At 41.0% G+C, this 25,814-nt stretch overlaps 1 long non-coding RNA gene across 4 annotated transcripts in view; it reads left to right on the top strand.

The window, feature by feature from the left end:
• LOC125330325 overlaps window positions 1–25,814 on the top strand; it is a 55,612-nt gene that overhangs the window by 15,098 nt on the left and 14,700 nt on the right. For 2 of the 4 annotated variants that reach the window (XR_007205458.1, XR_007205461.1), the window contains exons 7-9: window positions 1,041–1,274; window positions 8,646–8,733; window positions 11,138–15,680. This is a non-coding gene — a long non-coding RNA (uncharacterized LOC125330325). Of the gene's footprint in view, window positions 1–1,040; window positions 1,275–8,645; window positions 8,734–11,137; window positions 15,681–25,814 lie in introns of those variants that run through there. The other 2 variants (XR_007205459.1, XR_007205460.1) reach the window with 2 other exon arrangements.

Raw genomic sequence — 25,814 nt, forward strand, 5'->3', positions numbered from 1 at the left:
TAACCAATCCTTCTGACTAGCTGGGTATAGTTGAAATGCCAACAGCTAGAAATACAAGTGCACAGTGCTCTTCTGTCCTCACAATAAACTTGAAATCTCTGTATTTTGGAACTCAGCCAGAAATGTTCTTGCATGCCTTCTCCTCTCCTGACCTCAGCTGTCATAGTGAGCCCCAGCAGCACACAGGAAAGCATCTTGGTTTTCCATCAGACTCCATTTTGATATATCAGGGAGACGAAGAATAGGGTTTTTTGAAACCTATGCAGTGCTGCATGTGTTTTTTGTCTGTATTTCTACTATGCCATGTGTACATATCACCATCTAGGAAACTGGTATAGACATTTTTGGAGCTAAGGGAAAGGGGGAGGTTTATGAATTACATCTTTTTCAGAAAAGAGACCATGCAGAATGCTGCTCAAATTGCTCACAGGGCTGAGAGAGGTGTTTGGTAGGCCACTGCTGCATGGCAGAAGCATTCCTCCCAAATTGTGGACAAAGCTTATACTTAGAAAATTACACAGTAAGAATAAATCTGCAGCTGACCATTTAATCCATTTGAATATTTTTTACAATGCCTGTCCTACTACCATGGTGAAGAGAGGCAAACTCAGGCACTGCAGTGGGAGAGAGCAGTGTTTAACAGGACAGAAAAGAACTGCATGCCACCAGCCACGTATTTTCTCTCTACTTGTTTGGTGGGTGGGGAGTGTCCCTCTTGTTTCTGTTTCTTTTACCCCTGAGCTCAGAAGTCAGCATGAGCAGCAACAGGCCTTCACAAATGTGCTAAGGAGGAACCTCTTGGGTTGGCTTCTCAACATGCCTAATCTTTTGCTGACAAATTGGTGTCAGGGCCAGAACTTAATGAAGTCTTCAGAGAAAATTTTTCAGCAAATCAGGGGATCTCAAAGGTGTGGACTTGCAGTAAAACCAGTGCAATACAATTTATCTACTTTTACTTGTCTTTTGAAAGGCTGAAAGTTCAGCTTTGCAGCAAATTGTAAAATCAACTTTCAAGCTGCGTCCACTTTATTATTTTTCAGGTTTCCTTACATTCCAAAAAAAGAGGCCAGAACAGTAGCTTGGAGTAATTTGAAGTTTATCTCCCACTTATACCTTCAGTCTTGTAAACTTCTTGAGCATCTCTGTTACACTGCTCAAGAAAATTACCTGCACAAAGCTGTCCGAACACATGTATGGAATGTATGCAGACAGACAAACAGTATGTCTGTGATTCCATTTCCCTCTGCACTGTGGAGCTGGATTCATGTCACCAGGTAGGTGCCACCCTTTTTCCAGAAGAGCAGTAACAAAATTTGCTTCCCTGTCTGTTGAAGAAACTCAAGAGACACCACGTCTTTCCAAAGCACTTAGTTTCCAGTGCTGGACTGATGTTTCTGTCACCACAGAGGGCTTCCGATGCTTGGGTAGGACCATTTATGGGATTGGCTTGTGTACTGCAGAACTGTTTTGCTTCCTTCAGTCAGATGTAGGCAGGACAAGAAAATGGGCAGCACCTTACTGTGCTGTTCAAGATCAGGACAATAGTTGTAGAAATAGGGCTGTCTAAGTAAGTTGTTTTCCTGAGCATTATCAATTTAGAGGGAAAATATAAACAGTGTCTTGATTCTGGAGAAATTAGCGTAAACTTGCCACCTTTGGTTTTTTCTACTGAAAAATATGTGGGCAGAAACGTTTTCCTTAACTCTAGGAGCCAAGGGGTTTTTCTCCATTTGAAAACAATAAGGTTTCAAAGGAATTGGTAGCACTAATCTCTTGGTAGAAAAACACCTTTACTAAAAACCACAGGCCCATTGGCCATCTCAGTCTATAGACCAGGAACTGAATGCGCAACTAAAATCAGTAACTTCTTGTCTGATAGAATAATATATATATATAAGGAAACAGAAGTTCCATATGCTGCTGCTGAGCCAAGAGCTGGGGGGGAGCATTGCCCTCACAGCACCCCAGAAATCAGGCTGGTTGCTCTGGCTCTGAAAGACAGACCTCAGCTGGCCAGAATCAGTAGGAAGTGCAGATTCGCTTGTATAAATGCAGGCACTAATCTTTGAAAGTTGCTGCTCTGAACTGCCTCATTTGCACCAGCAGTAAAACAAGGCAATAGAGTTAGTCCTGGCTGGTGAGGAGACATGAGTCCTACATGTAAGTCCAGCTCTGTTACTGAAAAAGTGTTACTTGCTCAGATGTGAAGGGAGAAAGGCTTAATTCCTGCTCATACCTCTTGTTTAACTTACATAAATGCACAGTGTGTGTTTGGAAATCACCTTTACTAGATGTATTTTCTGTCTTGCCAAATTTCACGTTGTAATGAACAGTCAAGAAATCCAGACATGCTCTGTTACACTGAGACTATTTTAAAGTGGCAGATGTTCTGGTACACTCTCAGGACAGGACATTTCTGTATCTTTGGTATTGCTTCATTGTTTAATGTCAAGGAATTTGATTTTCTCAACATCATTGGGCAAATTTTATGAAACAGGTAGTTGGATACAAGTAAATATTAATGCACAGCACCAATACCTTTCTTCTGATTCCTGTTCTGGTTTTATACATAGGACCTGTGCAAGTAGATTTTTACATTAAACAGATTCCTTCTTTGAAAGCTTACTTAGCTTTCAAATTTAGATTTGAAAAAACATAGAAGGAATGAAATTAAATGTTTCTTTTGGATAGCACACTGACAAAGGAAAGGAAATCCCTTGCTGCAGGATATTGCAGTCACAGGTCATGACTGTTTAAGCAAGAGTTACTGCCATCCAGAGGAGAAAAGCCATAAGCTGTCCTATTTCATTATTTTTTAAGCATAGATAGGTAAACCTAAATTGTTGATTCCGTTTATTTCACATTAAGGAATCAAAGAATAGAGAAATATTATAAATGTACCCAGAGGTATCTGTGGGGTTTTTTGATGTAGGTATTTATGAAACGAAGTTCAGAGCAACACTGGGAAAGCACTGTGAAAAACACATCCACGGATGAAAAAATACCAGGTCAAAGCCAAATTTATTTTCCTCTCTTCATTTAAGATATTTAAGGAATAGATTTCAGAAATACCTGTGCTAGGTTTCAAGCTTTGTACACAGTCCAAAAAGTGGAAAGGAGACGTCTATCCTGCGCCACTCGCATCCCAGGCCTCTGGTGACACACAGGCAGAGGGTGTCCCTTGTCACAGGGAGCTCGGTGAGACATGAGTGGGGATGCTGGCAGGGCTGGGCATCCTCCCTGCAGAGCACAGGGCAGTGCCGGCCTGGGAGGCGGCGAAGGCACCCAGGACCCCCAGGGTCTGCTAAATCAGGAGACTGGGAGATGTTGTGGGCTGAAGGGATTTTTCACAACTCTTAATAACCGAACTAGGAGAAAAAGTCTGTGTGTCCAGCTCCAAAGAAAAGGTCCCTCCCTCTTCAATCCCCCTTTCCCCCAAAACCAACAAAAACACTGTAGAAAACAAGGAATAAGGGATTTGGGCGGAAAGGGGGGAATGGGAAGTTCAGCATGTCCCTGAAGGCAAAAAAAATAAAAGTTCTGAGCTGAAGGAGAAAAGAAAATCTGAAGGGAAAAAAAATTTGAATTTAGTGCTTTTTTTGGACAGTCCATGTCCAATCACGAACTGTAAAAAATCCAAGAATGGCAGTTCATTTTGCGCAAAGACCAATAATGAAAATCCTCCCAGGACAGGTCTTTTTAAATATCTTATAGAAATTGTAGTTCAGGATCCTTCTAAACTTTATTGCTTCAATATCTTTTTTCTTCATCGGGAATTAACCTCCAGGTGCTCGTGTCTCTCCTTACGTCCATGCAGGATGCGAGAGGCGGATGCCGCCATTCCCCATTCCCGGCTGTTCACGGGCGCGGGCAGCGACCGCTTCCTGAGGGGGCCGAGCCGGGCAGGCAGCGCCCCCTACCGGCCGCGCCGCTCCTGGCTCCGCTCTCGCGGCGGGACGGGGCCCGCGCTGTGCCTCAGGTGCCGGGCCAGTGCGGGCCGCAGGTGCCGGGCCAGTGCGGGCCGCAGGTGCCGGGCCAGTGCGTGCCGCAGGTGCCGGGCCAGTGCGGGCCTCAGGTACCGGGCCAGTGCGTGCCGCAGGTGCCGGGCCAGTGCGGGCCGCAGGTGCCGGGCCAGTGCGTGTGCCGGGCCAGTGCGTGCCTCAGGTGCCGGGCCAGTGCGTGTGCCGGGCCAGTGCGTGCCGCAGGTGCCGGGCCAGTGCGTGCCTCAGGTACCGGGCCAGTGCGTGCCGCAGGTGCCGGGCCAGTGCGGGCCGCAGGTGCCGGGCCAGTGCGTGCCTCAGGTACCGGGCCAGTGCGGGCCTCAGGTGCCGGGCCAGTGCGGGCCTCAGGTGCCGGGCCGGTGCGGGCCGCAGGTGCCGGGCCAGTGCGGGCCTCAGGTTTGTGTCCGAAGTGAAGCAAAAGCTCGGCCAAGGCGTGTGGGCGTGTGCTCGCCCGTACCGGCGCAGAGCTGGGGAAGCGCGGCTTTGGCCGAAACCGTGGCGTCACAGCGGAGGCGGGAGACGGCTGAATTCCCGGACTAAAGCTGCAGCACATTTGCCATTGTGCTGCTGGGCAGCGGCGTCTCCTCCAAATGATCATCAGAAGGAAGGGGCACTCCAGGAGGGAAGATTTCCCCATCGGAGGTTAATTCTCTTGAGTTTTAGACCATCTCTGAAGACACCTACTTCTCTTTCCCGGTCAGATTTTACCCACAGGGGTAGCAAACATCTACCCCAGGGAGCAGAGCCGAGCCCAAATCCTCTGGGAATGCAACCATCTATTATCAGAGGTATCCTCATGCTTCATATGCGAACACGGTGCCCAACCTTGTTAAACAAATTAATTCTTTCCTCAAGGGGCTCTGCTTAATGGAGGGATTTCCAGAAGGCCCCAAGCCTAAGACCAGTGATATGCTTGCCCTAGCCCCAGATTTATTTGTTGAGGTAGGAGGGAGGTCAAAAGCACTGAGCCTTCCATTTCAGTAAGTTATGTGCCTGATGGCCTGCTGTAGGAAGAACTATTGATCTCTTCTTATAACTCCTGTTAAGAGTCCTGTACATATCGACAATCCTGGAACACCCCACATTTAAACACTAGGAGTGCCAAAGACAACCAAGCAAGCAAACTTTCCTTCTGACAAGGTATTTCTGGTTCTGTTCTTTCCAACAACATGTAAGAAAGCTGAAGTTTTACTAGTTTACACCCATTCAAAGTTATAAAATATTCCAAGATAATGGTTTAGGATTTTTAAACAAGTTATGTTTCCTTCTCCTTCTGTATAATGCTGAAACTTGAGGGGAAGGGGGAGCCTCTCCATTACTAAATAGTTTTTTGTCAATAACACTCATAGTCCATTAAAAAGTCCATCAGAATACCCTATTGATTTCACTCAACTACCCAGCCCACAGAAATTTAATGAAGTTGGTAGTGAGACAGGACAAGCCCCTGGGTTTTTGCTGCTTTACTAGTTACCTTCACTATAGCATCGTGTCCTCTCCAGCTTCATCACAAGATGATTTATTTCAATGGCATGTGAGGAGCAATTGCCCTTAGAGGCAACAGATAACCTTAGAACAGCATCATCTAAGAAAAGCAGAGCACAAATCACTAACTATTGTTTCCAATTAGAAAAAAAAAAAAAAAAAAAGCATCAGGAAGAGCCATGTTTTACAGAGCTAAAATTATGTATTATTTCATGTGGTCTATTTTTTAAACATTATAATCCAAATAAAACAAAACTGAATTTAGAAATCTGTTTTAAAACCTGAAAGAAGCACTGCTGAGATGTAAGGAGGTGTATGGGCCAGTACCCAAAATATTGGATATAAGTTTCCACCACATTCATCAAACCAAATCCATGTAAACTTTGAATAAGTTTGGCAAGAGCCATAGTGGTTTTGTTTTTACTGCCATATAAAGGAAGAAGTCCCTTGTGAATTGGATATCCCTTTGTAATAGGCAATATTACTGTGGTAAAATGTGTTTATATGTCTTAAGACAATCAGGAATTGAGACAATTCTTTGAAGACAGTTTATGGTAATAATTTCGTGACTGTTAAGCTGCCTGGTCTGCATAGCTGCCTACGTGGGTGGGTGCCAATGAAAGCAGCAGTATTAGGTGCTGCCAAATGAAATCATCACCTGTTTTCGTGCCCCTTCCCAAAGCCTGCTCCTCACAGGCAGCCTTCGGCACATAAACAAACGGATGAATCATCTTGCCAGCTCAGAGGGTGACAGTGAAATTAGAGTCCTTCTCTGCTCAATGCAGCAGTTTAGTCATTTGAGACAGGAAATCACTTTGTGTTGGGAAGCAGTACTGGGTCAATCTCAACCAGTTTCTAGAGCAGTGGAGGGCTCAGGTTGCAGCAGGAACAACGTGATTATGACGGGCAGGAGGCAGAATAGGAGAAGTTCCAGCAAAAACTCCATAGAACGTAATAGCAAATGTTGCTGTTGGTGTAGATCTTTAATGTGTAGGTAATTCAAAAAAATATACCAAGATTCATTCTACAAATCCAATAAGCTCCTAGAGCTGTTTCTATAGAATTCTATTCAATGTGGTAGGATTTTCCTATACAAATACTTGTCTGTGCCCTGCATCAATCACCCTGAGCACAGTTCTACAGAAGTATCTGCACAAATAATGATGTAAAGGAGGAGATACGGAGAAGCAGAAGTTCTTTTTCTCTCCCACCTTCATCAGCTGCAATATCTCACTATCAGTGAAAGCTGGCAGAGGGACAAGTGACAAGTTGCCAAAAGATAAGGAAGGCACAGACTGCTGAGGAGCACTTTGGGAAGTATCTCCTGTGAAGGATCTGCACCAGAGCTGACTTTGATTCCTCTTTGTCAAGGCAGAGGCTAAACTTTGGAGTGCTGTCAAGTCTATTTTTATGATACTAAGATCTCCCTGGAAATTTATGAGACTCTCTCTTTGGATTTAAATTATCTCTTCAGGAAGTGTGGGTTATAGATCAGTCATTTTAAGCCAGCTGACCTCAGTCACCTTCAGTGACAGGTAACCTCAACTTAAAGTGAAAGGATCCCTAGGGTCCGTGGTTTCTGCTGAAGGACGTGTGTGTGTGTGTATGTGTGCACTATCAGAATACTCAAATAAGAGAAATATGATGCAAAGTGAGGGCATTTCCTTGCAGACACAAACCACTAAACTGATGTAAGAACCCTTGACATTTAATTCCAGAACCATTAATGCTTCCCAAATGGTCCAGAATTAAGTGGAATTAAATTCAATAGTGAATCCCACTTTATATGATGATACAAGGCACAATAGAAGTTACCTGTTGAGTGATAAAGGAGCTAACCAGTATTTGAGACATTTGGGTTACTCATAGCAGACTTTAAAAATGGCCTGAAAAGGTGCTGCCTTTTGTACAGCTCATTATAATTCACCTGTAGAGCTTCATCATTTTCATATACATTTCACATGCAAGAACTTCCATGTCAAGCTGTAACGCTTGCCTCAAATATTCAGGGTGGGTTCATTAAATTCCCAACAGCAGTCAAGGGTGAAAAAGCCACTTGTCAAGCTCAGCCTGCTCATCGATCCACCTGCAGCTCTCCTGTGTGTCTGACGGGCAAGGAAGTGTTCCAGTGTTTCCAGTGTCTTTGCAAGGCTATTGCCAAGCAGCAAAGTCCCAGGAATGTTAGAGAGATTGTGGAAGGCAGTAAACCACACAGTGCATTTCTGGAGTGAGTTTTCTAAGTAGTTCATGATTTTAAAAACTCAAATCTCCATCCACATTGCAATTTAAGCATTTGTAGCTGTTCTGAACAAGGGAGAAATTAGGCAATGCTGGATTCTATTACAGGAGAGTTCTTTGATGCCCTTTTCAAACACTATCCAGATACTCCATCTGAAGCTTTCATTTAGAGTAAATACTACAAAAATCAGCTATCTGAAAGAAATTAAAAGGATGGAACATATTCCTGGCTGTTAGACATCTGAGAAATCCAGAAGTGGATGATGCCAAACTATCTGTCATATGTGTCCTTTAGCCTTATTCTCCTGAATGAAATGTGGTTACCACAAAGGATATTTGCAATTGAGAAGGAGAGATCAACTAGATTTGGCTTTCCTGAATGTGGCCTGTCTCTTAGCAAGTGTTTTGCAGTTTCTATTACAAATTTGAAGGAAAGGTTTTCTCATTAACAATTGTCAGGTTACATTTTCAGCACAGAAAAATTAAGGATATTGGGGTAAGTTTCAAGCCACCATTTTAGAGTTTTTAGGCAAGCACTCTTGTCAACTGATTGGAATTACACCACAGGCACCCAATATACTTACAGGACCATTTACGGATGTGCTTCTATTTAACCAATCCTTGAAGTAAAAATTAAATAATCAAAGTACATTTACATACCAAATTACAAGAATATATGTTTTAGAAGCTATTATAAATACATAATTAATATAAATACATAGATATAATATTACTATATTTAAATACATAATCCCAATCTTGTAAAAAATAAGACAAAAAATTGCATTTCAGTAAAATTTAGTAACAGTAAGGGAAACTATTCTGATTTCTTTAGGTCCATTTTCAAATCATAGATAATTTAGGCTGAAAGAAACTTCTGTAGATCATCCAATCCCCTTCTCAATGCAGGTCTTATTACTTCAGGTTGCTTGTGCTGTGTCCAGTCCACTGGAACACTCCAGAGACAGAGATTCTGCAAGTTCTGCTGAATGCTGATTGCCGCAATGCATTGGTAAGAAAGCAATCCACATGCAAAAATATTCTCCACTTTTCTGAACACAATAGGAAATGTTCCACTTTCTATCAGAGGACATTCTCACTGCACTTTATGGGTTGCATGTAGTACCTTACAAGAATCAGATGACAGAACTTTGTTTATCTGGGGGGATCTAACAGGTGCCAAGAGGTGCCTCCTCCATTTAGGTTTGCATGAGCCCACTGTGGAAGGGATTAAAGTAGCTCAGGATTCAAAAGTTAGCACAGTAAGTAAAATCTTTCAGTTACTCTGAGATTTACAACTGGTTTGTTCCCTTGTTTACAAAATTACTTGGTTTTTTACCAGTTAAATCCCTCGTAGGCTTATTGGGGGGAGGATAAGAATCTGAGAATTGTCACTATCACCAGTATTTTAAAGGAGTCCCTTAAAAAGTGTGCAGTGATTTGAGTCATATCTTTTAACAAATTCTGGAAGCATCACTGCTAGAGCCACTGGCAGCCCTTCCCAGTGTGCAAATCCCCTGTGAGTTCACAGCCCCTGTGCAGACCTCTGCAAAACTGGGGAGCAGAGGTTTTTCCTCATCTCTCCTGACCTGTTCTACCTCCTTCAACCTCCATCCCTCTTCTGTGCAGAGCTCAGGCCAGGAGAGCCAAGAAAGCACTTGTGAGTATTTTTGTGGTAAAGTTCTGCTTTCAGAAACATGCATCAAAGACACAGTTGATGCCTTCTGTTTTGGTCCAAGTTACTTGCAAAGGAGAGGTCTGGATCCAGACGAGTGCTGGGAGCCTCTTCTTCCATCTTCCTGGGAGACCTGGGCTGCACCAGATCAGATCCCCTGCCAGAAATGAACGTGGGGTGTTTTGTTTAAAGTGGGAAGCTGATAGTGTTGAACCCATCTATTTGAATAAACCAGCTGGCTGTCCTCTTGCCATCTCTGATGTAAATCTATACGGTATTGTGAAACTTTATTTATTTTAAGCTTGCAATATTTACTAAAGCAAACAAAAAGGGTTCTTTCTAACTTCCATAGCATTTTTTCTACTGAGCTATTCGTTGGAAAGACATGTTCATGTATAATTAAATGTGGCTTGCTTAAACCTTTGCAGTTGGTAGCTTAATATGTATTTTGTTGTGCTTTGAGTACAAAGGCTATATTATGCTTTTGTTGGCATCCTTGCTGGTTAGAATGCCAACTGCATAATTTTGTTCTCTGCTATATGTCAGAATTCAAGTGCCGAGGGCTCAACAGGTGGTGCTGGGATAAAGTTCTGGCAAATCAAATAGGTAACGCGGTTATTTCTTTTGTCAAATTATAATTGAAAACAGAGACAAGTAAAATGAAACTCACATTTTCCTGGTGCAAAAGAGAGACTAGAATTAAACTCAAATCAGTTTCCATGACAAATACACATTACTACTAGAGCTTGATCTGTAAATAAACATGCAACACCTTAGTTTTGATGTAGAATGATTTGTTCCCTGTAAATTTAAACCTTAAGCATCAGTGCTTAAACAGTAACAGAAGGCCAGAGTCCTCCATGAATCTTCTGTCTTTCTTGTACGTATTTTGGAGAAAATGTGCCAAAAGCTTCAGAAAATCTTTGACAAGATTTAAATCTGGAAATTCACAGAATTTGAGACAATCTGTAATATATAACTCAAATGTTTAACATCAAGAGTTTCCTGTCATATTGTTTTCTAATCATTGCTATATCCATGCTCCCAGAAGAAAATGATAAATACAGTGGAAATTCCACTGAATGTGCTGAATGAGGTGCTGCTCATTTTATACTTGACTTGGATAATGTTTATTAATCCTAAAATCATAAAATTGGGATAAAACCTTCTAGAAAAAAAATGCAACAAATCATATATGCATAGCTTGGTTTTCCAAAATTGCACATAAAAAGGCCCGTGCACTTCCAGGACTATCCACTTTGCTATTGTAGCTGATCTTTTTTACACCAAAATGTTTTTATTTTCCTCTGAGGACCTATTCAAATCTAATCTAAATAATCTTATCTACAGTTCCAATGATCATTGTGGTTTTATTTAGTTTTCTGTTCCTCCTCATTTAAAGACCTTTCTCCTAAACTATACATTTCTCAACTCAAAGTTTTGTTTTATCAGATCTGAACCCATCATCCACTGGGGCAGCTTCCTGCAGTGGCCTCCAGTTCCTTAGGCTGTCACAAACATCTTTCTATCCCTTTCGAGCTCTTAGTTTATTCAAGGCACTGCCTTTGTCTGGGACCAGATGGTGCATCCTCTTCTTTCAGTAACTCATTCCATAAGTGATGAGGAACTAAGCAGCATGGAAAAGGGGTAACACATCAATCCAGAAATGTTTTTATTTGCACCTTTTGCATACCATGGTTGCTCTATTTTAGACCTGGCAGAATGCATGTTTCTCTCCCAGGCTGTGGCTGTGCTGCTGAGTGCCGGGGCTGTGGGCAGGGGATGGGACACACCTCACAGGACATGGCCTGAGAAGCTCCTGAATATGGCATCAGAAATTGCTGGATGTGACAGATCACAAGGTGACACAAATGTATATATGGTGCTGTGAGGAATTCCCAGGTGGTTAAGGAGTAGTTATGTGAGGAACAGTGGAATTTCAGAGAAAGATGGGGCTCTGTGCTGAGGTTGTTTTGGGGTTTGGGATAGCGCAAGGCCAACAGTACTCGGTAGCCATATCAGCTTACCCACACAAGGCTGAGGTCACCTTGAAATGATATCAACAATACCAAAATTCAAATTCAACATCTACAGATGTTGAAAATGGAAAAGAGATTAACTGGATTTGTGGAGAGATAATAAGTCCATTAACCTTTTATCTGTTGCCTTTTGGCTAGTCATCAGTTTAATTTCTTCACACTTTTCAGTATGAAGATACCTGGGAACAAGAAGATATTGACTGAGAATAAAGTTCCCAGTTCAACATAACACTCTTCATAATACCACACTTAGACTGACCCTGTTACAGCTTGGTTAATGCAGGAAAGCTGCAGCCAGTTGTCTCAGGAGTTTCACTGCAAGGGACTGGCTCAGAAGGTACAAATTATATTACAGCCAAAGTGTTATTAAATTCTTTACCCCTTTAAAAATCCTTTCCCTGCACTACTGCATTTCTAGACTGACCTGACATAGGCTATGAGGACTGGTCCCCAGTCTCTATGATTTCTCATAAATGTTCAATACATAAGAAAACGTGTTCTGGCTTTACTTTTTCTTTCTTTTGAATAACCATATTGAATATTTATCTCATACATCAGGTAGCTGTTTAGGAAAGAAACAGCTGAGAAGCAGATAATGTGCCCCTTTCATTGACAGAAGATTTATGTCTTGCCTGGCAGGACTTGGTACTTGGAGTGCTCACAGCTGACATAGTCAAACACAAAGCACGTAGTCCAGTGTTTATCCAGGGGAACCAAGACTGCTGCTCCCACACTTTTTTGTGTGAAGTTAAATTAGCCACATTGAAATTGGCAAAGATTTAAAAACACGATAAAAATTTTATTAAGAAGGGGAGAGAGAGGCTCAGCAGCAGTTTGAATCAATTAATACAGTGCAGAAGTAAGTAGGGTATGCATGAACATTTCTGGTGACCTTCTGTAGGAGCCATCTGTGTGCTTGTAAGGCACCCTTTCCCCATAGGAACATGTGAGGAATTCAACCACAGCGCCGAGCACCCTTCCCCCACAGCTGTCACAACCACTGCAATTTGGCTCTAGCATTTGTATCATTGAATTCCATGCTGTGCCAGAATGAGAAGGGAAAGAGAATGAAACGTGTTCTTGGGTACCTCTTTGCCATGGACTGCGTGTAGCTCGGGGTCAACTGTCTGCTCAGAAAAAAGGCTTATCTGCATTTCAGTACAACTCTTTTGTCAATGTATTAAAAAAAAAAAAAACATTACTTTTTTCTTTTTAGGCAGGGGTTGAGAAAGGTAGACTAGAATAAGAAAATTCTGCATTTCCCAGGAGATCCTTAATTTTTCCCAAGGATAATATGACAGTTTCCTCCAGCTTTGCCACAGCTCAAATGAAGCAGAAGGAATAAATGTCTTTTAGTGCGGTGCTTATACTCAGATGAGCTTTCAAGGCTGGCCAGAAGAAGGGGCAAAGGATTGGGTGTACCTTCATTTCCTGAAGTGAGCAGGTAAACCTGTGGGTTTTCCCATTCCCTGGCCCTCATCACTCTGCCAGTCCAGACAGGTCTACCCATGGAAGTGCTACTGATGGCAGCATAAACTGAGTATTGGAAAACAGGCAGAATTTGCCCCAGAGGAAATTAACCATGAATTGGCTTAAAATACCACTTCCCATCTAATATAAATAATGCTAATATCTTCAGAAGTATTACTGTTATCCTGGGAATGAATAACGAAAAGAATTGAATAGTCAGGAAATTAATTTTTGTATGTGCTGGAAAGCCTAGAGGTTAATGTATGCAACTAGATGGCCACAGACCTGAGGGCCATTTCTTCCTTAGACAATATTCTGCATTGCCAAGGCAAGTCACCATGTTTCTTCTTCAATAATGTCATCCATAAAATGAGAATGAACCTACACGGCTCCCATTCCAGTGAGGATGGTAGAGCTCATCTGCCTTGGTTGTGAAACGAGACTGCTCAGATAGAAACAAGCTCCTGAAATTCAAATTATTCATATTACTCCATGCTGTTCCATTACAGAAAAATGGCGGATTCTTCTGTGATACTTAGGAATAGAAAAACAGCAAAATTTTCAGGGTTTTCTTTTACATTGCTACAAATCTGAATAGAATCTACCACATACAGCATTTGATTATTCAAGAGTTATGCAATATCTGTTTTATATTGATCTCTTAGAAAGAGACTATATTTAATTTTTTTTGAAAATAACAAGGTTTTTTTCTCTGTAGCTGTTTGCTGTTGTTTTCTGTGAGGGCACACAATGAAACAGATATCTGGAGATATATGGGAGCAAGGGCTTAGTATGTGTATGTATGTGTGAAAAGTGTTTGAACCTGCAACCAGATTTCAAATTTTTCTTGAGTTTACATACAAAAAAATGTAAATATTTAGACTTAAAACAACATCTCTTCTGTGTTATTAAAAAATAGAAGGGTAAAAAACAAATCCTCCAGAACAGGAGTATGGTAGGTATTATTTCTCCTCTCTCCCAGCACTCTTACAGCCCAGAAATACATACTTAAGAGTTATATTTTCATCTTAGTTTGATGTAGCAGATTTTAGTGACTCAAATCCGTTTTTCCATTAGTGTGAGTTAAGCTGTTCAGGCTTTGCCCATGGATGCTGCCCTACTTTTGTCACTGTCTCTATGAGCCTTCAGATCAGTTTCCCTGCTCTGGCTGGCTGGAGCATCACTCCCAGGCTAAAGCAACACCTGCTGTGCCTCTCCAACCTGTGGCACTTTTAACACTTCCTTTTCCCCTTCGGTTGAGGACAGCACCCAGGATCACAGCCCTGGCAAGGACTGCTGAGTGCAGCCAGCCCAGGCAAGCAGTGCCCCACTGCCAGCACTGGGAGGCCTCCCAGCACATCTGTCCCTGTTAGGTCCAGAGATTAGCTGGGGAAGAGGCTGGGAACCAGTCTGGGCTTAGACCTGGTCTGTGTGCATTCTGCCAGTCCTGCCCTGCATACAGCTTCCCATTTCCTTCTTGTTGTTCTTGGATACGTGCACATGGCACTTTGAATTTTCACTCGTCCCTCTGAACCATCCTCTCTATTGTACTTTCAATTATTTCATCTTTGTTTATTTTTACTACAAGTAGTCGAAGGACAGAGAACTTGATCCTTGTCTTATCATTGTGCAACCTAAAATGGTAATATCTACCCTGAAGCGTCTGGTTTCCAGCCACACAGTGACAGGCATTGCCTTGTAGTACATGCCTAAATTTCAAAACATTGCAAGAGAAGAGCTTGATACCTTACTGAAATCTATTTCAGCCTTTTTTATGTTTTTATTATGATTAATGGATGAAACAAAACCATTTGTAGTGCCTTTATTATCACAAACAATATTGAAAGTAATTTGACCCCTACAGTACTTTCTTTTTTTAATAATACTATACAATGGCAAAAAGGCTATGAAATCCTGTGCAGAGATCTTTATCTTAGTTGAACTGGTTGAAATATAGACAATGGAAATTCTCTGGGTTGACACTGGTATAATAGGAAGCAGCATATGACCTGCTCTTCTGAACAATGTGCTGTCACCACAAACTACATTCCCATACCTACCCAACATTAAAAGTTTATTTGTCAGCCTGCTCCTGTGAGCTCTTTATTTATGGCTACTTTATCATCTGAAATAAGCCATGTTTTTCATTATTAGAAATATAACAGTCTGGCAAAATCTGAAGTTGTATAGGAGAATGTGAATGCTTTTATTATGATGTCGTTTTGCTGTAAGCACTGGAGAAATCAGATAATGTCATACTGTGTTACTCAACTAACAGGTCAAGTGTGATATAAAAGCATGAAGTTCAGAAAACCTCTCCTGGCACAGTGTGTTTTACTAAAGGACTAAATTACTCTGTTTCTCCCAGGACTTGAAAAGTTGGGAACTCAAGGTAATTTTTTTGTCTGCATCTTCTTCAGCCAGAGACTGTTCATATGTGCACAGCACCTGCCTGACCATGGGCTGTCCCTCAGAGGGTTCTGTCACAGCTGCCAGAGGATAGGATAGCATTGTGTGCCATTTACTGCCTTGTGTACCAACCATTTAGCTTTGCAGAGATGCTCCAAGAGCTCACCTGAGGAGTGAGAGCTGAGGTAAGACACTGACTGACATACCTGAATGCCAGTACCAGTACTGGTCACATACATTCAGCAGAACTAAGCTGCCAACTTTCTAAGTGTAAGGAAAAAAACTATGTCCTGACGTTGTTCTCAAATTCAACTCCTTACAGAAGGATAAATCAGGCTTTGCAGCAATTTACCTTAAAATGGGAAAGTGTAGTGGTTTGGTCCAAAATACTCATTACTATTTACCTTCTGTGAGATAAGAATTAGGAGAAACTCAAAGCAGGCACCAAACTTGAAAGAATATAAAGAAGTTTATTAACAGAACTAAAAGAAGAAAAAAAAAATCATACCACACCTTCAGAACTCTTCTCCTCCCCCCACCTTTCTCCCTTCTCCCACTGACAATGTAAAAAGACAACCATTGAGATGTTCAGTCTGTTTACCACTTCCATAACAACCTTGCTCAGTCCATGTAGGAAGAGGAGTCTCTCTTGCCCATGCTATGAAAACATTATCACAACGAGACAGCCGCCCAGGTTGGTTCTCTGCTCGCATGTGAGTCCCTTCCCCCCGACTTGCAGCTTTTCCCACAACTGCTTTCGAGGGTCCACTCTTGAAATTACCGGGGTACAATTTTAAGGTTGAGCCATTCAGAAACAAAAGTTCTCTTCACCCATCTCTGGGAGCATTTCATCTCTAAGAACAGAGGCCCTCCTCTTTCCCTGGGAGCAAAGGGTCCTCCTCATCTTCATCTCTAGGAACTGAGGTCTTCTCCTTTTCCATTTGGAGCAAAAGTCCTCATCGCTTCCATCTCTCCCTGTTCAAACTTCTCATTAAATTACAGCTGCTTCAGCATCTGCCTATCTCAGTGCAGGTGCTTTTGCTCTCAAGTACAAGTTAAACGCTCCACCCCCCATGCCTTCATGAAATTACAACGGGTACTCTGATACATCATAGCTTCACAACTGAATTTCAGCTTTAAGCATCTCCTCCTTCTCTTCCCTCATGTTTTCAGCTCTCCACAGCACTAAAAAGGTTAATCTCACCTGGGATTAAGATTATTGCTGTCGGTCACATGACCTCTGCCGGACAGCGGTGCAGCTTCAGCTGAATCTTGGCCGCCCTGGAGAGGGGGAGCCGAGCTGCTCCGGCTGCCCACAGCAGGGCTGGGGGGGGGGGGGGGGGGGGTTCCGCAGGTGGAACAGGGCCCATCGGCTCCAGGATGGCCTGGCCTGGCCTGGCCTGAGCAGGGCCTGGGCCGGGCCCACTGGCCCCCGCACGGGGCCTGCAGCCACCTGTCCCAGCACTGGAAACGAGACAGAGCTCTGCCTGGGGTGTGTCTATTCTTAAGTGTGGATCACAGAGACAGTCACAATTTTAAGTGGCTCAAAGAATTGTCCAAACTGGCCAGCTGATAGGTTCTGCTAGGTCACAGAGAAAGCTGTAAGCACCCCTTTGCAAGAACATCACTTCCAGGACTATGCTTGCTAACCCATGACATAAATAAAAAAAAAAGTGCAGCTAGCACAATCCATGTGGAGTCTGCTTAAAGGTTGAGTGTAAATGTATACCATTAAGTAGTCTCTTCAAATATCAAAAGTAGTTACCATGTTTAAAGGGCAGAGGATACAGTTATCAGGAGAAAAAAGCTGTCCTTCAAAAGGTAAGTCCTGTTCTATGGAGAAAAGTAGACTTGACTGAAACCACTGTAAATAGGCCCACAACATTTCTGAAGAGTGACTTGCTAAACACACAAACATAATAACTGCATTCACTTAGCCTAGAGGGTAATTGGTGAACTGATGGTGCCAACACATGACAGAGGTGTAAAAGGAGCAGTTCTGGACGAGAAAGCCATTGCAGGAAACCTGAATATGTTATTTGCCTCAATAATCAGTAAGGGAGAACAGCAAGGTTCCTATATGAGACCAAAAGTGTCCCCAGGACTGCATCAGGTCACAGTGTCAAAAAAATATTACACTTGGAACAGAGGGGATTCCCTCAAATATGAAATTCCCAGTAATAGCTCAGTGGAATCAATTATTTGCACTGACCTCAGTACCACAGGCAAGGAAAAACAAGATGAAAATATGTGAGAAAGGCTCAGACCTTTACCTACGGTCCAGTAAACCAGAAGTGCTGCAGCAAACAAACTGGTAGAAGCTATGAAAAGAACCAAATTACTTAATGTGGGGAAAAATATGTCCCTCAGAGAGGGGTTCACCTGATTGTTGTAGAAGACACTCATGCCCCCAAACCTGCTAGAGCCCCATGGAGGGATCGGCATGTTCGTTTTTATGAGGAAACCCCAACAGCCCAGTTCAGTGTGCACCCTCCAAGGCATGACTGTGTCCTGCCTACCTTATTGAGAGACCCAGCTGTGTTAGAGTCACCAAGATCTACTGCACCCATAACTAATATTACAGAGCTTTGCTTTTCTTGTTGGATGGAACAGAATTCTCTGTACTTCTGACTTATTTTGAAAGCTGCAAGCCAAACCTCATATGTATCAATTAGACTGTGAAAATGTACTGCTGGAGTTGCCTATGGATTATAACTTAATGATAGATTGCTTGCATGCTGTAGAGAGACATAACAGAATGTTATTGCCATTGTTCATCCTTTGGAATTCAGTCTGAGAGTCTGAGCTTGTTAATCAGCAGTTCGTCCTGCTTGTACTCGCGAGTGCTCAGCGCCAAGAGTGAATTTCCTCTCTATGCTTTTGCACTGGAAGCTTTGCCAAAGGTCTTTTGTTCACTATGTCAGTCAGCTGTGCTCTTGCCTTAATTGTGCCAGTAACTCATGTCTGGAGATTATTCATTCTGCTCTGGTGCAACGAGCAGCATGTCAGCCTGAAGCCGGTGGAGACACTGGATCTTGTGTACACCCAGGTCAGGTCTGGGGACACCAAATGTGATTCTGGACCTTTTTTCAAGTGCAGCCCTGAGCAAGGGGATTTTGAAGGTGTGCTAAGTTTGTAAAAATGCTTATTTCTGGATACAAAGTACAAGGTATACAATAACTCATGTTGTCTGAGTGCTCCTGCTGTGCAAGATTTGATCTCATGATGAGATTTTTTCCAAGAGGTTTGTTTAAGATCATTACCAAGAAACTATAAAATGACTGTCAAGGAAATTATTTTTAATAATATCTACTACAAAACAGTAGCTACACCAAAACTAATGCAACTTTTAACACAAGTATTTTTTTGTGTGTCTAGGGGTGTTAGATTATGGCTGTACATAACTTTGCAAAACCAATTGCATATCATGGGCTAATTCTTTTAAAGAAAAGATCAGATGATCAGCTACTCTTGGCCAGATTGACTATCTTGCTTTACTTCTTTCTCAGAAAAATAGTAGAAAGAGCGTGAAAGAAAACTCAGTTAAGGCAAAATTCCCAGAATATAAAAGAAAAAAAAAAAATCATAAAATGACAGAATGGTTGTGTTGGAAGGTACCCTAAAGGGACATTTTCAATTATGTCAGGCTGCTCAGAGCCCTGTCCAGTCTGGCCTTGAATGGATCCAGATCTCCCACTATGTTACTGTTTGAAACACCTCTCACCCTTCCCATGTCTGCCCAGCTCAGTACAAAGTCCTGCAGATGAAAAAAAAACTCAAAAGAGATCCCCCAAAAAATAGACACTGGCTAATGCCTTTCTCTCCTAAAGGAATTGATGTCCTGTCCCAATAAAGGTTTAAAGCAAGATAATGTTTTCATTAGCTATTAAAAGTTTGCATGAAAACAATATGGTACTTCTTTTTTCTTGGTTTTTTTTTCCCCTTTCCTTTTTTTTTCTGGGTTTGTTTCTTGGTTTGCTTTTTTTTTTCTCCACAAAACTACTTTTGAAATAGTCTTTTGTTGGCATACATGCTGTTCAAACTTATATACTTGATAAAAACTGCAATAACTAAGGGGCAAACCTTACAAAGTAGCTCATGAGTAAATGGAATTTAATGGGGTCAATTATCCCCACATGCTTGTGTGCAGGTTTCATTAATATTAATAAGTGGTAGACATGCTGTTGAGCTGAAGAATAGGTTGTCACCGGCCTCTACATGCTGTTTTGTGTGTGCTGATTTAGGATTATTCAAGAGAACACATTCATTTCCAAATGTCTAACATGTCAGTGGCAGAAAAACCCACATTTGCCCATTATACCGGCAAGATACAGAAAGATTGAAAAAAATAGGTTAAACAACTGAAATAGCACAGATTCAGTTTGTGTGTTCTCCATAATGTAGACTCACATTACATGCATGTCTCTCTATAAATATTTAACGACATGGAAATGAGTATGTAGCAGGCTGGGTTCTTCCCTCTAAGGGTTAAGTTCCATTTCTGCAAATTGGTTTGTGCCCTATTTCTGTTCCTGTGTCTCTGTGCATCTAGACATTTTCTTGGCATCTCTAACTCTTCTGAGGTTTCAGGAGATCTTTGGAGATTTGCTAGTAATTGACCTGTTTGGATTGCCCATGACTGGCATTTGCTAAAAGATAATAATACAGTCCTGCATTTTGTTGTTAAGTGCTGGTCGTGTTATTAACTTGTGGCCAAACCAGAAGAAAGGCTCAGGAGACATCATTTTCCCTCAGACAACTTCATTTGGTTCTTACTGTAATCTCCATTATAAATGAAGCACTTTGGTCTCAGCTGAAGGGAGTCACATATTCCTTAACTTGTCAGCCGTGTTTGGCCAGTAATGAATACAGCCACTTTGCTTCATTTTTTTAAGCTATTACTGTACACGAAGGGTAAACAATCAACATCACATCAAAGTCAGATGATTTAACCTTCTGCCACTTCTCTAACCACTAAAGAGTTCCTGCCAGGGCTAGCTGAGTATTGGAACATGTGTAAATGTTTTCTGAGAAAACAGAATTATCAAATGAAGGAAACCTGATGTTTTCTCCTCAGAAAACAGGAATAATTAATAAGATTAGATCTACCAGATCCCAAAGGAGTCTGAATGAACCCCATTTGGTTTAGTTTTATCATGTAGCAGGAACAAATCTTGCCCCCAGTTACAATAGCATAGTTCTGGAGGAACCTTCAAGTTTAGTTCTGCTATAATTTAAACTGCTACCATCTCAGTGTAACACATCTGATTTCAGCATAGTTCCTCATCTTTAGCACCATCTTTAATAGCCAAGAAAATTAAAAATGAAAATAGAGTCTGGAAACAATGAATTAACACTAGCCAGATAAGCATAGGGAATCTACTTTGTGTAATACAAGAATTAAATACTGCTGATCTTTGCAAGTAGCAATGACAACTCAAATACAATGCCTTGGGGCCTGCAATAACCTGGAGGCTAATTAACTGCAGAGAGGGCTTTTTATATTACACTTTGTATTAAATAAATTCAGCACAAATCCACGGAGACCAATAAGCATTTTTTAGGCAGTCTAGCTAAATTTTACCCTAAAAGTGATCAAGCTACATAGAATTCTGGCTTGTGAGATGTCTGATTAATATATTGTCCTCCAATAATTTGGGTGCTTAGGATGAAAATAAGAGCAAATAAGAGATGGAGATAGAGGAACTCTTCTGTTCATGACTTTGTATCTCTTTAAACATAGTACTAGTAGAACTATATAGGAATTTTACTTTAGGGGTTTTAAATACTGCCCTAAAATGTGTCATCATTTTAAAACCAGAAGCTGATATCATCAAGTGAGGAAAAAAGGAAAAGAGAGGAGGCATAGCTTAATTTTAAGGCTCATCCTAGTCCCCCACTCTCTCACCATCTCCCAATGACCCCCAGAGAAACATTCCAGCAGGATACAACCACAGTGCTGGAAGGCAAAGTGCTGGGCACAGTAGGGGTATCAGCAGAGAACCTCTGGGGGGAAAATAAAGTCCTGCTTTTTTCATAAAACATCTGATCACAGTCAGCCACTGGGGTGCATCCAGATTTGTGTGCAGTAAATATGGCATCAACTAAGCCACTGAAAAATGCATACTAGAAATGAATGATTTCTATTTTGGTCTCAAGGAAATGTTCAATTTCTCTTTGTAGATGTCTTTGTCTTCTTGTCATCCTCTCCCACACGTACTCAAGAAGACTAGAAGCAGAGACAAGGCACCTTATCTAATTTGCATACTTGGCTTAAAAATAAGATATTGTTCATTTTTTTATTTCCAAACCAGCAGGTCTGTGAATCAGAACTGGTGAGCTAAGTTTTATGTTATTATGGTGAACTAGGCACTCTTTTTGAACACTTCTCATGCAGTTATAATACATTCAACACAGCAAGCTGGGGAAGCAAATAGAATCTGGCTTGAATCTCTTTAGAGCCTTCAGGTTAAAAAAGTTTCCCAGTAATTCTCTCCATTAAAATAGTAAAACTCCTTAAAAGAAAATCTGTCTCCTTCCAGAGGAGGTGTCAGGTATGTTCACCACCACTATGTGGTGCAGTCAGTGATGTATTGAGAGATCTGAAATATCAACAGGAGCACCTCAAGCACATCAGCATAATCTTTGCAAGACAAAGCAGGATAAGGCAAAAAGGACTACCAGATTATCTGATATCCTTATCCCAAATTTGAAAGAAAAGGAGTAGACACTGGTGGGGTTCACAAAATTATAAAAAATAAGCCTGTCCCTCATATAGAATCTTTCACACAGACACTGGCACTCTCTTTTGGAAAAATGAAAATTAGCCACCAATACAAGTTTGTGTTTAGGACCTTCACAGAACAACTGCAGAAATTTATGCAGGGAGTAGATCAGAGAAACCTTATCTCTTCTCAAGTTACAACCCCACTAATAACTTGTCAACCTGCATCAGGAGGGCTTTATTCACGAATTAACACACAAGCTGTTTGCCATCAGCCAGCCTCAGCTGTTCACAAATGGAGGCAGGCTGGTTTCACCCCTCATTCTCCTAGGTTTTCTTACATATTATGGCTGAGGCAAAGTTGTCATGTTTTAATTTCCGTACAGTCAGAATGGAAAAACAAAGTACCAGAAAAGTAACAAGGATTTATATGCAGCTTCCATTTTTAACCATTGGTGCTTGGGGTGTTTTTTAAGATTTCTAGAAGTTTCTCAGAGTCAGGGTTAAGATAAATGCACTGATCCCTGGAATTCCTGTGTTATGCATTGTTTGCACTGTTGCTCTGTCTTGACAGAGAGGTCATCATGGCATCTCCCTGCTGACAGCATCCTGCATGTCACCACTGGCAAGGTTTTGGCTGAGGCCACTGGACAAAAACCAACAGATAAAACCATGATTCCAAAGTTTGGTTGTATTTCGGGGTTTTTTTAAATGAAGAGCTGAATCTCATTAATAAATGTATGGCTTTCAAAAAAAAAATAAAGAAAAAAGACGAGAGTTTCTCCTGTAGTCAAGAAGCTTCCTTAACGAGATCCAGACAGATTTACATTTTTTAAAAGCACAAGACTTTGGGGTTTTTCCATTTAAATCATCAACTCCTGCATAAATTACATTTGTAAGACCCACTGGCTCCAATCAAAGGGTATTTAAGAGCCTGTCTGACTGAGTTATGAAAGGACCAGGTAAGAGGAAGTGGAAAAAAAGGATAAGCTATAGAATATCCATTAATAAGATGACTAATATTACTACAAACCTGATTTCCTACTTCTTTGGCTTCTTTCATGGAGATTTAAAGATAATTGTAGCAAAGGCTCAGGAAGAAAAACTAAAAGAGACAAATCCTGCAAAGAGAAGTCTTATTTACAAATGTTTAATATTTCTTCTGGCTTATTGTAAATAATTTATGAGGTGCTTTTCAATATTAAAGTTCTTCGTTAGTTCATTGGAGACATGGTCAAGATTAGTAATGAACTAATTGTCATAGAAAAGAATTTATTGCTAACAGTCTCCAAAAAATCAGCAGTTTGGCTTCTGTGGGTTAAAATGAGGTAATGTAGCAAAGTCCTGACTTATGAGGAAATAGTATTTTAGATCACAGACAAATAAGATTAATGCTATATCCCATGCTGTGCTGAAAGGGATATCTTGCATGGTTAAAAAATATATTTAAAAACCATCTAATTTCCTTGGGTTTTCCTATGTTTTACCTTTTTCTTTTTTTTTTACATAAATGTTTCCTGTTCCAATAATGTAACTTTTCCTTGTCATATAGCTTGCATTTTCCTCAGCTTCAGTAATGAAAATTAATTAGCTAAATTTGCTTTTCTAAAAGCCAACTTCTCATGCAGATTTTCACTCAGGACTGGAAATTAGGACTTTGAGGACAATATCATGTAGGGTTTTGCTTCTAATAGATGGAAATATTTCTACCACTTTTTTGTTTTCCAAAATCTTGGTAAATATTGTCCTTGAATTGATCTGGCAAATTGGTTCAAACTGAACTTGTAGAAAAACAGGAGCTCTTTCAGGGTAATGTTTCATTTCAATACATTTTCACATAGTTTTTTTGGTTTGGACAAATTATCATCACTTAAGGCAGTTAATAACAGATCTGTAGGCAAGGCAGATGGATCTGAGTAAAGCAAGAACTTCCCTCACTGGCTGCTGTACCTTCCCCTCAGTCTTTGAAAAACTTTTACAACAAATTTCAGCCCAAAATCAATTCCAAAACAAATACCAAAAGGCTTAATTAATCACTTTGGTTTGATTTGTATGTGTGATTCTGTTTTAAGCTGGTTGTTTTCCATCTGGTCACAAACACCATGGCCTTTTTCAAGTTGTGAACATCAAGAAATCTGCAGAAATTAAAACTATGTATCCAATTTGAATTTTTCATATTTTTCATCTGTTATTTCAGGCTCAGAAGTATTAAATAGCCTCATGAAAGCATGAGGGCCCCAACTTTCTTCTGTGATTCGCCCAGCTTGGACATAAGAGAGCACCTAAGTCAAGAGATTCAAATAGAAAATACTGCTGGATAAACTGTGATAAATGAGACTTCACAGTGATGTATTGGAGAATAATATATTGTAAACTGGAAAAAGTAGGAGGAGATTCAGCACATGGCAAAAATCAATCACTAAAAATGCATATTTATGTGAAGAGAAACCCCAAAGCTTTTCAAGTTAGTTTTGCTTTATCTGTGGATGCCAAGAAACACCAGGCAATCTACAGTTACCGATCTTCACTCTATTAAAAAAAAGGGGCCATACAGTCTTCTCTGGTGGCCTATAGCACGGTAGGAAACATTTTTATACAGATGTAAGATGCTACTCATGAATAAATATTTCAATTTTAACAGAAGGGGTTACTTCTCAAAAGAAAATATTGTATTACTAACCTTCTACTAGAGTTTTTGTGTTTCATCTTGGCTACAAAGCAGTCATGCTGTGCCACAGCCAGGCTCCACCCTGGTGACACTGGCTCACAAATACACTCCTGTTTTGCTTGCTTCCTGCTGCTCCCAGAGCAGTTCTGCCTAATGTCACCTTTTTTTTTTTTTTTTTTATTCAGAACCACCTTTTTTGGTTACTTAAAGGAGAATTCCATCCCCAAAGCCCCACACTGATGTTCTCTGTACCTCCACAGCTGTCATGCCACTAGCTCCACTTCCAGGGCACTGACTACTGATGCAACAAGCAGGCAATTCCTCCACTCCCACAGAGTGACCAGGAGAACCAGAAAGGTCTCTTGACTATATTACCTTATGGCAAATTCAGAGACTTGGACCCTCTCTCATGTTCACAAGACCTAACCACTTCCCCATAACTGTCACAATCTCTTTAGCATTTGGAGAAAATTAAACTACATGCAACATGGCAAGATCAAATACTAAAAGGGCAATTTTTAATTTAATTACTGTAGACATAGAAAAAGGAGTTCTTTAAGGAAGTCTGTCAACTAAGAGCTATATATAACTCTTGAGGGATTCCTTAGTGATTTTCCTAGTAAAACAGATTTCCTTTAAAATACACTTGTTTGCTACACGGGGTGGAATTATTGTAAAATCAAACAGTTACTTTTCAAAAGTCTGATCTGACGTGTGATGATAACAGAGCGGATAGTAAATACACAGCCCTTAGTTTGTCGTATTGATCTGAGAAACATGACTGGGCATTGCAGAGCCAGTGTTTGTATCTACTGAGAAAAGGGCCAGGATGAAGTGTTAACTGCTAGAGTTAAAGCTCTTTCTTTCATTGATTTCAGTAAGCATTTTTCCAGATCCAAAGCCTTTCTATTAAGTTCAGTGCTCTTTCAGTCAGGGCTGTGTTATCCATTGAAGCCAAAGAACAGCAAAGCCTGTCTGATCTTTTTGAGATCTGGCTTCAGTTAAATAATCCAGTGGACCCTTCTCTGAATTAGCATTGCAGAATATGTGCCAGCAGAGAGGGGACTACTCAGCTGAGAGTTACCTGGGAGTGCTCCAGAACAAGGAA

Source organism: Corvus hawaiiensis, chromosome 9, assembly GCF_020740725.1.
Source record: "Corvus hawaiiensis isolate bCorHaw1 chromosome 9, bCorHaw1.pri.cur, whole genome shotgun sequence".
In the NCBI taxonomy this organism is placed as follows: Eukaryota; Metazoa; Chordata; class Aves; order Passeriformes; family Corvidae; genus Corvus; species Corvus hawaiiensis.